This window comes from Mustela nigripes, chromosome 18, assembly GCF_022355385.1.
Source record: "Mustela nigripes isolate SB6536 chromosome 18, MUSNIG.SB6536, whole genome shotgun sequence".
Classification (NCBI taxonomy): domain Eukaryota; kingdom Metazoa; phylum Chordata; class Mammalia; order Carnivora; family Mustelidae; genus Mustela; species Mustela nigripes.
In genome coordinates this window covers 2,329,405-2,347,643 of record NC_081574.1, presented here as the reverse complement: position 1 = coordinate 2,347,643, position 18,239 = coordinate 2,329,405, and positions in this window count along the sequence as shown.

The window sequence follows — 18,239 nt, the reverse complement described above, 5'->3', positions numbered from 1 at the left end:
CCATCATGCTCTAAAGCCCCTGTCTCCAAGCACAGTCACATCCTGGGGCACCAGGGTCCAACGCGTGGATGTGAGGGTGCGGTGCCTCTCCGTCCACAGCAAGGCTATTGTCTAGGTTTGCCTTGACGCACGCCACAGTGGTTGTATTTCACGTTAGTCTGTTGGGACTTTGTTCATTTTGGAGCAGCATTCTGCCTCTTATTCCAAGAAGCTCAGCCCTGTTAATTCCCTCCCCCAGGGTTCGTAGAAGTGTCTTCTTCAGTGCACTCTGTCGGCTTGCAAATACAGGTGTATCACGGATTCGTACCCAGACCTAGATACGGACTGAGGTTCCCAGCAAGGCTTTCCTGGGATCAGGAGTCCATGGTGGAAATGCAGCTTCCGAGTGTGTCCGCTCTCCTGGGATCCCTCCCGCCCCGTGGTCATGGCTCTGGGTTTCTCATGTGTATTTATGACCCTTCTCACGGGGCTCTGAGTTGCTTTAGGGAGAAGAACTTTGTTTTATTTATCATTGTGATTTTAATATCTCTAATTGGATTCTTTGCTTACAACCAAGTTCCATAAATATTGAAATAACAATATAAAAACAGTCTTTATCAGCACGTGCTATAAATCAGTGTTTGCTAACTAATTCGTGACAGTATCATGGTTTTTATTTTTGCAAATATGCTTGAAAGCATAAAAATAACCTCTTCCTATCAGATATTACAATCTACTCCTATTATTTTCAGTACAAAGAAACTCTAATGTAAAATAGGTGGTTTTCCAAAAGTTGTATAATTTGAAAAATGAGACCGATAAACTAGAAAGTGCTTTCCCTGGAAACAGTGACAAAGCAGGTCGCGAGGTCAGAGTTCACGGCTCTTGGCTAAATTCAGTCTACACTGATGCTTGCCAGCAACCGGCACTCAGAGTCAGAGCAGGTGAAGAAGGTAAGAGTACGTTGATCTGACAAAAACTCCCTATTAGGAGACCTAAATCCAGGGTCCCCGTTAGTCTGTGCCCAGTAGCGACCCCGTTAGGTCTCTCGTTAGGTGACGGAGGTCGTCTCCATCATCTTCATCCAAAACCAAGCTCCAACATTGTGTGATTCTAAGGCAGCTTGGCGAGTGCTTGTGCATGTGAGAGAGTGTGTGTGCATGTGTGTGCGTGTGTGTGCATGTGTGTGTGTGTGTGTGCACATGCGGTTGTTGGTGAAAAGCACCTAAAGCTAATTCTGCCCGTGGCATGACGGAAAGGCACCTGCGGGGGCTCCGGCAGCAGTCGAGCAGTCGCTCTAGAGCTGGTAGCAGCACTTGGGACAAGACTGCACACGTTCCCTGAGGATGGTCCGAGGTCCCCAGGAAACAAAGATGCCGACAGTGAAAACAACGTCTTTTCTTCTGTTTTCCTATCTGGGACATCACTGTGTCTTAGAAAGGGTGAAGGAGACTGTCGTGACGGTTTTCTTAAAATGAAAACAAAACAAGGCCGAGAGTGTTGTTTCCTGAAGCAGAAAATGGAAGGAGTTGATGGATCCTGAAAGCAGGTGCAGTTCTGGAGAGCAGAGGAGCCCCTTCCTCTGCTTCTGATGGGAGAGAACCTGCCTCCTCCCCCAAGAGGTGTTGCTCTTCGAAAACTGATGTGCCGCGTTTGCTCTTGGAAACGGAGCCGGGTTGGGAGTTTGGCAATCTGGTCCCAGAATACGTCTGTCAACACCAACTGCTGGAGAGAAGATCTAAGTAATGGGATCTAGAAACAAAGAAGGCTGATGCTGAGGAACGGCAGAGGGCGTTCCTCTGGCTGGGAGGTTCTCCCACGGTGCAGAGGTGATCGCATGGTTCCAGGTATCCCCTGAGAACCAGAAGAGTGTAAGCCATGAAGCGATAGCCAGGATTTCAGAAATAATGAGGTTGACCCTTCTTTCCACCATGCAAGGCAGCAGGTGACAGATTGTAAAATTGGCCACGAGATAGAGGCACCTACCTACCGGCTGTCATTGGAACATGAAATATGTGCAGGAACTTGTGCAAGATACTCGACCACGATGGGGTTCAGCATTATCGATATAATGAGGCTGTGGGTTAACGTAGATGATCTCTGATCCCTGATATCTCTAGAATTCCTGAATCCAAATAAGCAACGTCCCGTATCAAAACAAACAAAATGTTAGTATTTGGGATGGTGAGACATCACTTCAAAAGTTTTTTTTATTAACGTCCCAGTATTTGATTTTTATTTTTTAATCTACCAGATTTTTTGCTTGCTTCTTGCTTCACTCAAATCATTATTTATTTGTTGTGGCAAATCCTAAAGCTTATGCCCATCTCTTGAGAGGTAGCATTATTGGTTCAAACATGCATTGTTTTTCCTTCTTGTTTTGTAGGAACAGCAGTTTTCTGGACGAGCTTCTGAACTGAGTCTCTCAAAAAGTGAGACAAGGGGACTTTCACACAGTCCTCTCTCGGAGCACCTTCAGGAGGGCACACCAGCATTCACCCTGAGAACGGATCCCGGTTACCCTGGTGCACCAGAAAGTCTGGAGATCTGCTTGAAGCACCTGCCGGTCCGTCCCTTCCGGGGTCAGCTCAGACTCAGCCTGTTTTCAGTGTCGGCTCGCTTTTCTTTCTAGACCCAAGTTTCGACAAACCCTTCCACATTGTACATGAGGCAAACGTATTTGACTTTCACTCTAAAGAAAGAAGAAATCCGTGTATTCAGCATATCACACAATGTTTAGAAAACAGATTTGTTCCCCTCTTGCTGACTTTGAAGTCAATCGTACACAAACAAACTGTGAAACATCTAACTGCCATCAAGGGCCATTTTCTCCGAGGGAAAACACAAGTGTTCTTTTACCAGAACGCGTTACAGAATGATTGCCAAAAAGCACATGATGGAAACTGGACTTTCAACTCAATGGCTCCTGTTTCATCTCGCCTGGAAATTGGATTAACTCAAAGCTTTTCCTTTCTCTTTTCCCACTTTATTTTTTTCCTATTTATATTTCTAAGACCCTGAGCAAAGTCTTTCATCTAAAAATTCATAGACTAACCTCCTTAAAATGCATGGCAAAAGATCTGAATATCCATTTTGGCACATGTTCCTAGAATTTTCTCTGTTCAGTGTTATTTGAATTCTTCTCAAATAAGTTCAAAGAAGTGTTACAATCTACAGTGTGTGCAGAGTCCCTAAGACTGAGCTGCAGTTTAAAATCTCATATTCATTAAATGGGCCACATACATGGCATGAAACAGAATGGGGAATTTGACCAGGAGCAGTATGATGTGATCTACGTCTTGTGACTCTAACCAAGGAGCCTTGTTTGATGTGGAATATTTTGAAGCCTACTATTATTATAGACTCGTCCTGTTTGAAACGGCACTCTTCTTTTTAAATACTGAAAGTTCTACCATTTGAGTTTTTTATTATCTTATAGACACAAGCCAGCCAGAGTTATAAAAATAAGAAGAAGAAAGGATATTGAAATCAACCCCATATCATCTAACCCAATTAAATCCAATGTCATCATATTCTACTTCTGTCTTACTCTCTCCTACCCTGCTCGACCCAGCCCTATCCTATCCAGTTTACTCTAATCAATCAGGTCTCAACATGTTCACGGAAAAGCACTGGAAGTGGTAGGAAACAAAGGGATGATCACAACCCCGCCCGCCTGAAAGTGAATGTGTTTGTGTTTGCACATGCTTAACCAGGTTCCGGTTATAGGACAAGACATGGAAGATACCAAATAGACAGAAAAGGATTTACCTCCCTGAAGGTATGTGTTTGTGTTTCAGTGAGGATGAGATTCGGAGTGGGTGGACATTCTAGCAGTTGTGAACTCAGAGACACGGCTCTTGCCTCTCCCTGAAGACATCCGTTTATATTCTAAGGGGTAAAAATCCGGGATGCCGCCCCTTTGCTCCCCCAGGCATTTGTTTACACAAGGAAGCAAAGAGGAGGTGGAAGCTGTGCATTTCCTCAGTCAATCTCCAGGTTAGTGATTTGGGGATTCTTCACCTTTGGGTACCCTCTGGCTCTCAGCACATCACCCTGGATCAGGGAAAGATTAGAGCATATAAAACATAAGGTCACCACTTTAACCAGGAAACAACAGCCTATCCCTGGCTTAGAAGCCGTCGTGGGACCACTTTCAGCATTATACATGCTGTGATGGACGGTGGAGGGATGATAGATGAATAGATACTGACTCTGCAGTCAGAGAAGTAAGCATTACAGAAGGCAGATTGTAAATGTCCTCAGAAAAATAATAACCATCTGGGAAAAGATTCAGGGAAAGATTCATCACAGGCGACTTAGGATAATCTGAGCAGACACCTTGAAGTCATTTGCTTTTCCCAGTGAGGTCGAGCAGTAACAGCACTCCGAGAAAGCAGGCCAGGGAAGAAGAAAAAAATCACGGAGATGGAGGACACACTGGGAGCAAAACTGGGGCCAGGTCTGCGCAGAGGGGCTCGATGACACCAGAGCATCGCAGGAGGTGACATCGGAAAGGGAGACACCATGTTTGGGGGACGCTCTGATACAGATGTGAGAAGTGTGGGTAGTTTTGAGTCCATTGGGACTTATTTTAGATTGTTGAAAGCAGAATGACATGATCAAAGATTTAATTATTTTTTCCTCAAAGAACTTGTGTTGCAGAACTGAGTCAACCTGGCTCTCCATATGCTTATGTCTATTATTTAGCTGAAAATTAAAATATCTGCTCCAAATTACCAAAACCTTCTTTGATCTTTTTCTGTCTGTTCCACCATCTAACGCTTTTAAAAGAAACCTGGTTTTGAGGGAAACTGTGGAAAAATACTGACAAAGAACGTGGACTCATTTCTCTCAAAATATTTGAATCCCCTGAAATTGTGAAATTATCAGTCTCAGAAAGGTCTAGTGATTCATAGTCCATTTCTTCTAATATTGACTGTTATTTTCTTAGGGCTGCCATAACAAGGTACCACATGGCCGGAGAAACAGACATTTATTTCTCAACGTGTTGTATTGTGAAGTTCGGGATCAAGGCGTCGGTGGGACAGATTGCTCCTGAGTTGGTCCCCAGGGTGTGGATCTTGCTGTGTCGTCCCTCTGGGCACACACAGTGGTGCCTCCTCCTCTTCTTAGAAGGACGTAAAAGTGGTCAATCCCACCCCAAACTCCCTCCTTGTAGCTCACGGTATAGACTCCACCTCCAAGCATAGTCACAATGAGGAACGGGAGTTCAGCATGTGCATTTTCGGGGAACAAACACTGTATCGCTTGTATCTCTTGTGTGTCCGCGATTCCTAAACCATGTTTCCTGACCCCCGAAGCTTATTTCTTCACAGATACAGTGTCCTCATGTCTTCCAGGGACATAACAGGGGCATGACTCGTAACCTTTTACTTTTAAAGCTGATTTGCATATTGAGGCATCAGGGAAGGAAGAGAATATTGCAGTGCAGTAAGATAGAAAGAGTCTCTCTTTCTGGGTTTCAAAGCCTTCATTTTTGTCCCTTTTTCCCTGTATGCTATCTGAGGTTTGTTGGGAAATGGACAGATTTTCCATGCAAGTGGGTAAATCTTCTTCAAGACATATATAAAAGAAAATGACTTTCCAGTCGTCCTGTTTTGTTTGCTTGTTTTCTTGTAAAAACAGCAGACATTGGAGTGTCAGGGCTTTTGGTCTAGATTATTATAAAATAATTTATGAGACTAATTTTTCTCTTTTTTTCCAGAACTCATGAGTTGTCTTTATTTTTCACCCATTGTATTCCTGAAAATTATGTAATTATTTAAAAATCTCTACATTTGACCGGAATTAAGATGTCCTTTGCACAGACACCAACGCACATTGTGTAAATCAACAGTTGTCTATCCAGAGCTTGTGCCGACATTATGCTGTCAGATGAACACGAAGAAAAAGAATTGGTCCTTGCCTTAAAGAAACCTATCTGCTAGTGGCTGGTGCAAAATAATAATGAAATTCCTTAAAGCAGCAAAAATTATTTGCGAATGAATATTTTTCATTAAATTACCAAAGATCTCATTCTTATGCTGGACAGAAGCCTTATGAATTAAAAAATGCAAATTACCAACTGAAAATAAAGTGAATCTATTTTATTTCAGCAAATTTGCAAACGCATGCTTCTCTTACGAGATGTGGCTTTACAGGACCTGGCAAGTATCTCAGGCAAAATCTGGGGAGGGAGGTGCGTCTGACGTCCTCCAGCAGGACCGTGAACACAGAGGGCACCGTCTCCGCTGGGCCTCTGGGGGCTTTTGATGCCAAACAATTCCTGTTAAGGATTCAGTGAAAATGTTCCGCATTTCCGAATCTTACTTTTGTAAGTCTCTAAAGAAATACGTTTCCAGGTTTGGAAGAAGAAAAACGTGCAAGAAAGAAATGCTGTGTTTTCTCTGGGATCTGCCATAAAAAGTAGCCATGATGGGAGGCCGGAGGGCGACCAGCGAGGGACGCTGGAACGACCCCAGGAGTCTGGACCGGAGATGAGCCCGATCCGGACCCGAGCAAGATAACCAGTGCACTTGGGTTTCAGCACGGCTCTCTCAAATTTAGAGAATTCTAAATACAAGAAATCTAAGTATGAGTTAAATGAATAAGAGAACCACGTGAGTCTATCTGAGGCTTCCATCGGCCAGTATCGGACTCAGCCTCCGGAAGTGAACAACGGTGACCCCTGGACAGAACAGACCCAAGTGTTATCTGCGTGAAAATCCAGAGGAGGGGGCAGGAGTGAGCCCCCAGGGGCTGCTCTGGCCACACCCTCTACCCCAGGAAGCCAGAGGCAGAGCCCACAGGAGAGCACAGCTGTCTGGCTGCGTGAAGGTGACAGAGACCAGAGCTTGGAGACTCTGACCCAGCTGGGATTTGGGGGGAAGGTTACTGGAAAAGAGGGAGTCAGGAGGAGGAGTGGCAAAAGTCTCCATGGAAAATCTTCACACTCAGGACCGGCTCCTGATGTGCACTGGAGGTGAGGCTCTGGGAGATCTCGCAGAAGAAGACCAGCATGAAAGCAGAGCTTCTCGGAGATGGCGATACTCCAGAAGTCACCCTGTGCTGGGGACAGTGCAGTTGGCATCCAGTCAGAGGGGACAAATTCATTGGATATTTTGCAAATATATAAGGTAAACATTTACAGCACTAAAAGGAGATAAAAAAACCCCACAGTTGTAGTGGGAGTTTTAACACAAGCCCCACGAAACTGATAGACCCGTAGATAAAACCTGGAACCATATGATCTGAACAACACCATTAGGAAACAACCTTCCCATGTGCCACGTGTATGAATATATGCACGTGCACTTAGTTACATGTGTAAATGAGAGATTTGCATTCTTTTCAAATGCTCTTAGAACATTTACTAATATTTCCCATGAGCTAATCCATCAAGCTCTCCACAACAAATTTCAAAAGTTTGAAACCATTCAGACCATGGTTTTTGACAAGGATGGATTAAACTAGGAATCAGTAATAGATAAGCAGAAAGTCACCCACGGATCAGAAATTAAGCAATACTTTTTAAAATAAACCCTAATTAAAAATTCAGAGCCCAATTTCTAAAAGCATTTTAGATGAATCATAATGAAATTTCAATATATCAGCACAGGGAGATGAAAGTTAATTAATGCTCGGAAGGAAGTTTGTAATAACAAAATATGTTAGGAAGACTATTGAAAGTAAAATATCTAAACTTCCATCTCAAGAATCTAGAAAAATGACCAAACAGAACAAAGTGTGTTTAAAGAAGAGAATAAGGGTAAGAGAAGAGATCAACAAAATGGGGGAAGGCGTGAATGTTTTCGACCCTAACAGCACCCATAGTGCTTACTGCAACGTGGAATTATCTGCCGCTCATGGATCTCTGAACGAGGTGGTGTGGGTGGGCAGGATGTCCTGGCTCCCAGCGAAGAGCTGCCTGGTGCGTGAGGTTGGACAGCACCAGCTGACCCACCTTTGTGCGATCTGTGTGCCAAGCAGAACCCGGGCCACCTTGTATTTGCACACACACTTGATCCTCCAAACACGGTTTCTCACTTCAGGTGAGAAAACGGACATTCAGAAATGCTAAGCATCTTGCTGGCTGCCGTATAACTAAGAGACGCCGAGCCACATTTTCATCCCGATGATCTGTCTCCTGAGGATGTTCCTCAACCATTCCCACCATCTCTCCATTCACACGCTGTACGTCACACGGTGATGTCTGGGTCAGTTAAAGCATTTCTCTTCTTGTTATATACTGTTCTACTGTGGAAAGTCCATATAGTGTTAGAATTACTGTTCTGTGTCAGATTTATCTCTTGAACTATGCTTTAAGAGAAGAGAATACTTTGTTTCTGTCTTTGAATACTTGAATTAACATAGTATTTCTCTCTGTAGCTCTACTTTTATTCTCTCTCTCTTTCTCTCTCTCTATCTCTCTAACTTCTTATTATCTATGAATCACCCAGCATCTATTTATCTATCATCTATCTATCTATCTATCTATCTATCTATCTACCTATCTATTAACCTACCTTTGTTGCATAAGGAAGATCAATTTGTTTTTATGGGTCATTTATCTAAATGCATATGTTAAATGTGAAAAGAGCTTTTGAAAAGGAATAAAATGATCTCAAGTGAAAGCTTTTCTGAGTAATTAAAATAGTGGAACATCAGAAACAGTTAAAGAGGGTGCCTGGGTGGCTCAGTGGGTTAAACCGCTGCCTTCGGCTCAGGTCATGATCTCAACATCCTGGGATCGAGTCCCGCATCTGACTCTCTGCTTCCCTCTCTCTCTCTCTGCCTCCCTCTCTGTCTACTTGTGATCTCTGTCAAATAAATAAATAAAATCTTTAAAAAAAAAGAAACAGTTAAAGATCATTACATTATTTAAAAATGTGATGCTCAATGTTCTAAGTACATTATGTCCGTCTTCTAGACTAATGGGAAAAATTAGTCAATTGTTTCTACAATAAATGGTGTTCACCAACAAAGGATAAATTTTACCTAGTCTTTTTTAAAAATTTAAAAATTTTTAATTTAAGTTCAATTAACTAAGATGATGTATTATTTGTTTCATGGGTACAGGTCTGTGATTCATCAATCCTATATAAAAATGTTATAGTCTTATTGGGGAACTAGATGTGTTTTCAATAAATCAATAATCTTCATATCCTTTTCCACAAAAAAGCTAAAAATGCCATTCAAAGGATGAAGTATAATAATTTGGAATTTTATTCTCACTCAGCTAAATATCTTACATTCCCTTGTGGTCAGCAAATCTGAGAATCTGGGTCGCGGCCTGTTAGAATACAGATAGAGAATGTCAATTACCGTTTTGTTCTTCTTCCAAAGGCTCAAAGTCGAGGTTAATAGAATCACACTGAATAATGAAGGTGGATGTCCAGACACATTTTATTAAAACAACATGACCTCTTAAAATTCAATTATATATGTGCTCAATAAGGAAGCTTAACTCAATTATAATGACTCACTAAAATCATGTAAAATAAATCATTCCAGATCTCCAAATTCATTATGGCACTTTTAGAATTATATTGGAAAACAAAACATATTCTTTCCCTCGGTATTAACCTTTCAGGACATAGTCAAAATGTTTGCCAAGTATGTGCTAGCTCCTCCTAACGTTTTAACAGCCCGTTAAGAAAAAATGTAGAGATGGCGTGGTTTCTTCTCTTGCCTGCTTTGTCCCGGGTGCACAGCTCCGAGGTAGGTAGTGGCATGGAATGAGCGGACCTTGCACACTTCCTTCCCTAATTTTTATCTGCTTCTCTGCAACAATGTTATTCTCCCGTCAGAGCCGCTATTCCTTTGTGGAATGTTAGGCTTATCTTCAACCTGCAATACCTGTTACTTACATGTATATTTTCTGGCTACAAAGTTACACAATCTCTAAATCACTCCCTGTTCCAGGATGATTTTTCTTGCCTTCTAATCCTCGTGTGTTCCTTGACTGTGATTGGAAGGCTCTTCCCTCCTCCTGGCCGGGTGAACCCCTCAGCTTCATTCAGGATTCAGCAAAGGGCACAACTTTTTTTTCTCAAGAAGCAGACTCTGAGCTCTAAGATGCCTTCTGTGCGATTCCCCGTGCTTAGTCGGATTATAAAACTTTTATACAGAATCCAATTATTTCTGTATCTTGAATTCCTTGGACTCTCGCCGGTATACCGCTGAGTTATAAGGTTATTAAGCCGTTGGTCTGAATCACAGAAGTGGGCAGAATGTGCAGGGCAGAGTAGGGCTTTCACAATACAGGATCAACAAAGAAATATTCTATCCAGAGCTCTCTGTGATGCTCTCACTGTTATGTCTCGGCTCACGCAAGGCTTCTCCTTGACCCAGGCCTCCTGCCCAGATAAAATCATTAAACCTGAATTCATCTACACTCTGTCTTGTTTCATTTGGCTCCATGTTAAGAAGAAGAAAGAATCCCTTCCAACAGTAGTCAGCAGTCCGCGTGCTTAGTCTATTCAACTTCTGAAGAGTTATAAAAATGATATATTTTCTTTACAAAGAATTGTTAAATTAAGGGAAATTGTTATTTTCCTGTAAGATTTTTAGAAATTACAGTCTGTGCCAATTTTGCTTTTATTTCATTTTGAAATGTCTAATGAAAAAACATGGAAAGCATCAACAGCTACAAAACAATAAGCCTGTGTATATATCTTGGGAAATTTATTTTACATTTATTTAAAAAATAAGTATGTTTTGGTAGTCACAGCTTTTGACTGTGACTGTTCTCTTTGGGAGTAATGGGCAAAATGTTTTCCTTTTTTAAAAAAATGTATAATGTAAAAGAGACCCTTTTCTTTAAAAGATTCTTTTTTCTTGAATTTGTTTTCCTGCTGACATTTCACTCTGAACATTAGTTTTGATTACAAACACACATTTTGAAATTCCTATCAAGTGGATAATTATTGTTTCCTATTTCCTTTAAAATAATTTCCCCCATGATGTACTTGCACACGTAAGGTCTGCCAGCCTCTTGCGATCAGCCGTCCCTGCGAGAGAAGACCGCTTGCGACCCTGCCGGTCATTGCTAACGTTTCTCCAACAAACCAATCGGGAATCCAGCAGTGCTCGTACTGTTCATCTCGATGATTGCATTTCCGTCCGTAGGCCCCTGCTTACTGCCATCACAAAGCCATCCGTTGCAAAACGCACAAATTGCATTTGATACTACTGATGTTAGGGAGAAGGAAATCTGAGGTTAAAATGATTAGAAGATTGGTAATCTGAGAACCCACTTCTGTTCGCCAGTCTCGCTTCCTGTTCTGAGTGCAGAAATGATTGTGAGTGGAAATCCCAGCTATAATGTAATCGTTTTATGTCTTTGTGAATTCATTCCAGCTCGGCTGATCTCAGGGCCCTGTGTAATCGTGCTAACGGTGGCCACCCCAGCCAGAGCCGGAGGACATCAGATAACGTAACGCTGTGCTCAGCAGACGGCCAAGTGGCCGGTGAATCATTACTACGTTTCTCTTCCGTTCCTTTTCCTCCCATCAGGTCTTCCCCCTGCTCAGGGTTTGCGTGCATTTTACTACCACAGGAGCGGAGCAGGTGGGCTTACTATCTTCGAGGGCAGCTTACATTTTCCTAAAGAGCCTGATAGAAATGACGGACGGGTCCACGGGCGTGAGCCTGGCACGGTGAAGCGACAACACGGAAATGCGTCCGGGGACGGGGGTCTGCTGACTGGCCGTGCCGCCGTGGCATGTTTAGTCTTCCCCAGACCCTGCACAGCGCCGGGAAATGAAGCCAAGCATTGCTTACATTTCAGTCGCAGGCTTTCAAAATGTGATTTTATCCTAAAGGTAAGATCCGCGCAAGTAACAAAATGGCAATAAACCTAAACTGCCTTTACACTGCATTCCTTCAGGGACATTGAGAAGGCACAGGATCCAAGAGCTTCTCTGGTCTGTAAACTAATTTAGGACCTCATAAACGCACTCCGCTTTACTGTCAGAGGTGGGGACAGGTGTTTCTGGCTGGTCTGGGACAACCATCACCCACACTCGAGGGGGGCTTGGAAGACTTCCAACAGCAGGTTCTCGACTCGAGCAGATTTCCACCTGCAAGCAGTCCCTGCCTCTCTGTCCTCTCCAACAGAAGAGTGAGTCAGACAGCCACGAGGGCGAGGAATCAGCGCGGAGTTTCCCATGGATGGCAGAAGCCAGCCTGCGGAACGACACCAAAGGGCCACATCGTTTGCTCTAACTGTGCCCAGCCGTTCCCCGACACCAGGATAAAGGCGAGGATGCACCGTCTGCTAGTTTCCCAACGTAACAACCTCGGGACCCTCCTACCACCTCCAAAGCTACCCCTTCCGATTTAGTTATTTATCAGGTGAGTTAGGAAACATGACCTTGTGGTGTATAATGGGGTTGCGGGATCACGTAAATACCCCGAAATGAAAACTGTTTCTTCTGTGTGATGCCTTGTCACTTGGAATCAGTTTTGGCTTCTAACTGGGTGCAGGAACAGCAAAATATGAAATCTTTAAAAATCCAGTTTTATTATGTCACAGTTGCTGGTTAGCTGGCAGTGGGATCTCCTATTCTAGAAGAAGGGAGGGGCCATGCCCCGTGTCCCTTCCATAACTGTATGTGGTGGGGTATTGAAATCAGGCAAAACAAGACAGCATAGAAACCAAATCGAAACAAAGCAACACAAAAATCTGTGGCGTCTCTCAACTCAAAAGTGGAACTCAGTATCAACTTGAAATCTTCGTGCGGAAAATCTAAAATATGGAACTAGAGGTTGCGTTGGTGTCTTCATCTCCTCGACATTTGGGAGTCTAAAACCAAATATCAACATTTTCCCCCAGAATATAACCAAATCCTCACAACATAACATTCACGATGTCCGGGCTATGATCGGCCGGAGACCACGTTGTAAGTAATGCCAGGGGAAGTTTGTGGGCTGAGAAAGTTGGGTCTTCAGGAATGAATAAGGGGTCCCGGAAATGGGGACTGTGGTGTCACCCAAAATGCCTTGGGTTTGCATTTTCCCAGAATATAGAATTCTGGGGAAGGAGTTCATTTCTTCTGCTTGTTTTGGTTCAGGTGTTTGGTCCAGAATTCACAGTTGTTAAATGACGGAGCATTCGTTTGTTCACAGCCCACTCCTCCCTGCCTGAAGTGAGTTCAAACACAGAAAACTGGGGAAAAATACAAAAGCACTCATTGCCTCGACGTGATCCTGCAAATCTGAATCCATAAGACAGGAAGCCAGCCGCAGCACTGAGACTTATTCCCTCACCCGTGAAAGCCTATATTTCATGAAGTCACCTCGTCAAAGCTGAAATGTCGGAAGAGCGGTTTATGCAATCTGGGGTTGGTACATGGGGAGAGGAGGAGCAAACTTGTAGGAGAACTAAGAAGGGGTCCCCACAGAAAGAGGAAGCACCGAGAAAGAGTAGCCGAAGAGGGTCTCCTAAAGGGACCCTCCAAGCCAGGAGGTCCAACAACAGATGTCGCTATGCCCAGGGTCAGCAGAAGAGAGGACCTAGGTCTTCCCCAGCAAGTGGAGGAGCAAGAGAGGAACTCCTAGAACCTGGGAAGACCCACCGCTTGAGCACAAGAGAGGACATGCCTTTGGAGGAGGAAGACGGCCACGGCCAGCCCCACTCTCTCTCCATTCCCTGGGGGAGCTCCCCTTGCTGGGACACTGGCACAAGCCCAGGACAGCACAGCTGCATGGAGGCAATCCCAGACAATCAGGCCTAAGCCCGACATGGGGCGGAGCTGGCCCGGTGGAGAAAAGGATGACCCCAAGCACAGGGGACGGGCGAGTCTTACTTCCCACGTGTTTCATCCAGAGCTAAAGCAAAGCATGGACGTCCGGGAGAGCTTGTTTCTTGACTTACAGAAAGAAAGAGAGAAAGAGGGAAAAAAAGACAGACAGACAGACAGACAGGCAGGCAGGCGTGGGGAGGAAGGAAAAAAAAAAAGAAAAGAAAAGAAAAAGAAAAATAAAGAAATTTAGACTCTTTCCTTGTTTCTCTTTACTGAGTGGTTGGTTCTTTTTTGCGTTTCTCTCTTTCTGAGGGTGCTGCCCGTGGTCTTGCATTGTATGGGGTTACACAGGAGATAAACATGAGTTAATCTTAAACCCCGCAGGGCTAGGACACAGTAGGAACTCAGGAAATGTGTGTGGAATAAACTAATGAATAAATCCAGAGAAACGCAGCCAAACATCGATGGATTACGTGTGTGATTAAGGCCACATAAAATCATGCAGTTACTCATAGTAAAAGGCCTGTATCCTAGCACATCACTGGCACCTGGAGGCCATGAAGGGGGACATTAGTTGTGCCTCTCCCCCATATTTCTGCCTGTCCTCCAAGGAGAGCCAGAATCTTCCGAAACCTTTACTCTGCCCGCCCCACGTCGACTCTGCCCCGGGGAGAGCGCTGCGGGCAGAGCAGGGCTGTGTCCCGGGCCTCAGCTGCGGGACTGGACGGTTTGCCGGGCACACTTCCCAGCTGCTCTGTTCCCTTTGTGAACCACAAGTCAGCAGCTGCCCCTTCCCACCCCCTCTCCTGTTTCTCCCTCCTGATGGTCAGCGCGGTGGGGGCGCTGAGCCCGGCGTCCCACAGGCTGTTCTCTCTGTGCCTCCCGCTCTGTTTGTGCCCAATGTGCTGGGGGGTTGGGCCTCACACCCTGCGAGACCCTCCCCCTCCCTGGGGGTGATACGGTGCTCGGATCTGGTGGGCTCTAGAGGATGCAGAGGAAGGAGAGCCAGACCTCTACGGGGTCACCACACCTGGGCTGCCCGCCCTGGACCAGCGGCTCACCGTGAATTACGAAGGTGCATTTGGTGCTTGCTCAACTGTTGGTCAAACAGACTTTGCCCCCGATTTGACCATGTGTCTCGATGGTGCTGGAGAAGCATCAGAACCCCGGCACAGAGGAGCAGTGACCAGGGAGTCCCAAACCTTTGACTGTGGAAACCAAGGATTTGCCTTTATCTTTATCAAGTCGTGATTTGACCTAGAAAATCTTTAACTTCTCTTTTGACTCAAAAGTTCTGCAAGTCTATGAATTATTAAAATGGGAAAATACTTGTATGGACGTGAAACACAAAGATTCTTTATTATGATTGTGAGTTATTATGCTATTTTAAGTGAACTGTAATGTTAAATGTCAAAAGTCTAATAGCTGACACTAGAACAGTTTCAACGATATTTTGAAAGATCATTGTTTTGTGGAATTTTTACAGTCTTCACTTTTAATCCATCACTAACGGTCGACTTTTCCCCAGATAATTTCATATAATCCCCATTAACATTCTGTCATAAATTAACACTTAATTAAAATATATAATCATGCTTTAATTCCTTGCTTGTTTCCCTAAATTCCTTGCTATTTATTAGTACATAGCAGAGCATAATATTTGCATTTTAATTAACTTCTTCACACTTAATAATCATTTGTTATTGCCTCTGTATCTGTTCACAAACAATAGCTAATACCCTAATCTATTAATCTACACCCCCACTCCACAATTGCTTTATCTTGTAATTTCTCACTAAACTGGGAAAATATTTACAAGGACTTTCTTTCTTTGTTAAATGCTTTTTAAAATTATTGCTGTATGCTTCAGGAAAGCTCACCATATTAAGTTGCAGAATCCATCAATCTGCTTAAAATTTGTGTAATCAGGAGAGACCAGGGGCTACGTAAAAAAATTAGTAGGGTGTCCACAAAGCCTCAACCATGATTGAATCACATTGGCACTTTTGACAAGAGGATTCTTTCATTCTTTAATATGCCAAATCAATACCGCTCTGATACAAATAACAACCTATTGCTTTCCTATTCTGGACTCTTACCCCACAGGGAAACCAGAGCTCCCCCTTTCTCAGTAGTGAATCAATCCTGGAACTTTCCTGACCAGCAATCTTGAGCAATGTGCCCATGATCTTCAGTGAAGAGGTCAGTGCTTCATCCATAATCAAGCCCGGCTTCCCGGTGAATACAAAGGCTCCAGATCATTTTTTTGTTGTTTATTTATTTGACAGAGATCACAAGTAGGCAGAGAGAGAGAGAGAGAGAGAGGAGGAAGCAGGTTCCCCGCTGAGCAGAGAGTCCGATGCGGGACTCAATCCCAGGACCCTGGGATCATGACCTGAGCTGTAGGCAGAGGCTTTAACCCACTGAGCCACCCAGGTGCCCCAGCTCCAGATAATTCTTAAAAGGCTTTTGAAACACTAATTAAATAGGAAAAAAAGTTTGTAAAGGGACATCATTTTATTTAATTTGTAAAATATTAGCACCACAGCTTCACGTGAATAGAAAATGAACTTATGGGCGCCTGGGTGGCTCAGTGGGTTAAAGCCTCTGACTTTGGCTCAGGTCATGATCCCAGGGTCCTGGGATCGAGCCCCGCATCGGGCTCTCTGCTCAACGGGGAGCCTGCTTCCTCCTCTCTCTCAGCCTGCCTCTCTGCCTACTTGTGATCTCTCTCTCTCTGTCAAATAAAAAAAAAAAAATGAACTTATGCCAAAGCTTTTATTGACCTCATTAATGAATAAGTGACCCAGTGAGGGGCTGATGCAGCCTCAGACACTGTTGTGGGGGAGAGGTATGTAGGGACCACTCAATGACGGAGAATTAGGAGAGGGATTTGGTGTTCGATACCAAAGTGATCGATGAGACACAGGGCAACCGAGGGCCACCTGTCAGTTATCTCTCACACTGGCTGGAAATTATCTGCACTAACAGAAGAGAGAAACTTTATAGGTTCATCTCTGTCCCTAGAAAGTTACAAAATAGCCCATTCAATTAAAAAAAAATCAATCAAGTTTCAAGTCCAATACTGCCTTTTCAATGTATCAGGTAATTTTTCTAAAAATGGCTATTTAACAGGTAAAAAGAAAAAAAAAGTATCTAAACAGGGAGATGGCAGGCACCCCAGTGAGCGGGGTAACCTGTGCCGAGTCCAAACGGGCAGACTGTTCTTGGCTTGGGTGGCTGTAGTCCCAGCACCAGCAGAGTCTCCCAGGATCGCTTTAACAAACCTCTAGAAAACAGATGTTTGGGGGGAAAAATACTATGTGGTACGGAAGAAAGAGAGAAAGAGAGGAAGGAAGGAGGAAGGAAGGAAGGAAAGAGAAGAAAAGAAAGAAAGAAAGAAAGAAAGATCTCTTTGGGTTCACATGTTCATCTCCCAAACGACTCAGGATGACCGACTCGGGAGGAGTGTGTTTGTTGAGATTTTGGGTGACCATTTCTCTGGTCTACACCTCCTGAAAAGAACCATATATTTCGCTCCTGACAGTGAGATTATCCTGGGAGGCTTCTAAGTATAAGACAATGCCTGAAGCTTTGACTGCGATCCCTCAGGAACGTGAGATTTCTGGAGGCTGCGCACAGGCAGAACGTGTTCCTGAGAGATCCCCTGCTTCTGCGCATTCGGTTCCTCGGAAGTGCCTTCATTCAGGATGCCCGAGAAAGGAACTGACAATCTGGAAGCAACACCACACTCTCCGGGCCCTCCCTCTCTGCGGGAATCAAACAGCAGAGAGAAGCTCCCTCCCCCAGCTCCGGGGTACCGACCCTCTCCTCACGACGGGATGCCCCTCTTGGACCCAGTCTGGACCTCCCTCTGCCTTTGCGAAGCTTGCTCTCTCTCTGCTCCCCGGAGCCACCAGCCGACGACCAGCGCGCTCTCCTTGCAGAGTGTTTTCTTCTTGAGACCTTCTGACCCGTCCCCTCCCCGGGACCCCAGTATGGTGTCTGGTCCCCTTCTCCTTCCCCGCCTTCCTGGGGAAGGGTCTCCTGGCTTCTTGTCACTGCCGTGGGTCATCATTGTTTGAAAACCCACTTTACTGCAGGTTAATACGAACATGAGAATGTGCCCGGTGCGCCACGGCTTACACTCCGTGAATTTCCCCGTTTCCTTATAAACAGCAGCAGCTGAGGTTGTCGGCTGTCACCGAATGAGGAAGGACGTGTTAACGATTCCCCAAGTTCCGTCACGAGCCTTGGCTCTGACCGTGTCAGAGGGTTTCTCCCAAGATGAATCTTCCTCGTTTTGTTGCCGTCCGCACGTGCTGTCCCTGTCAACAACTCCCTTCTGTATCGCTCCTCATAAACCCTTATTTTGCATCCAGATGCTTTAAAAGGTACAATCACTCATTTATCGAACCGGTGTCTGTGCCGGGACGGTTTGAGATGCTGAGGATACAGGAGTGTGGGCCCAAGGGATGAATCCTTTCCAGGCCTTCGTGTGGGGACCTG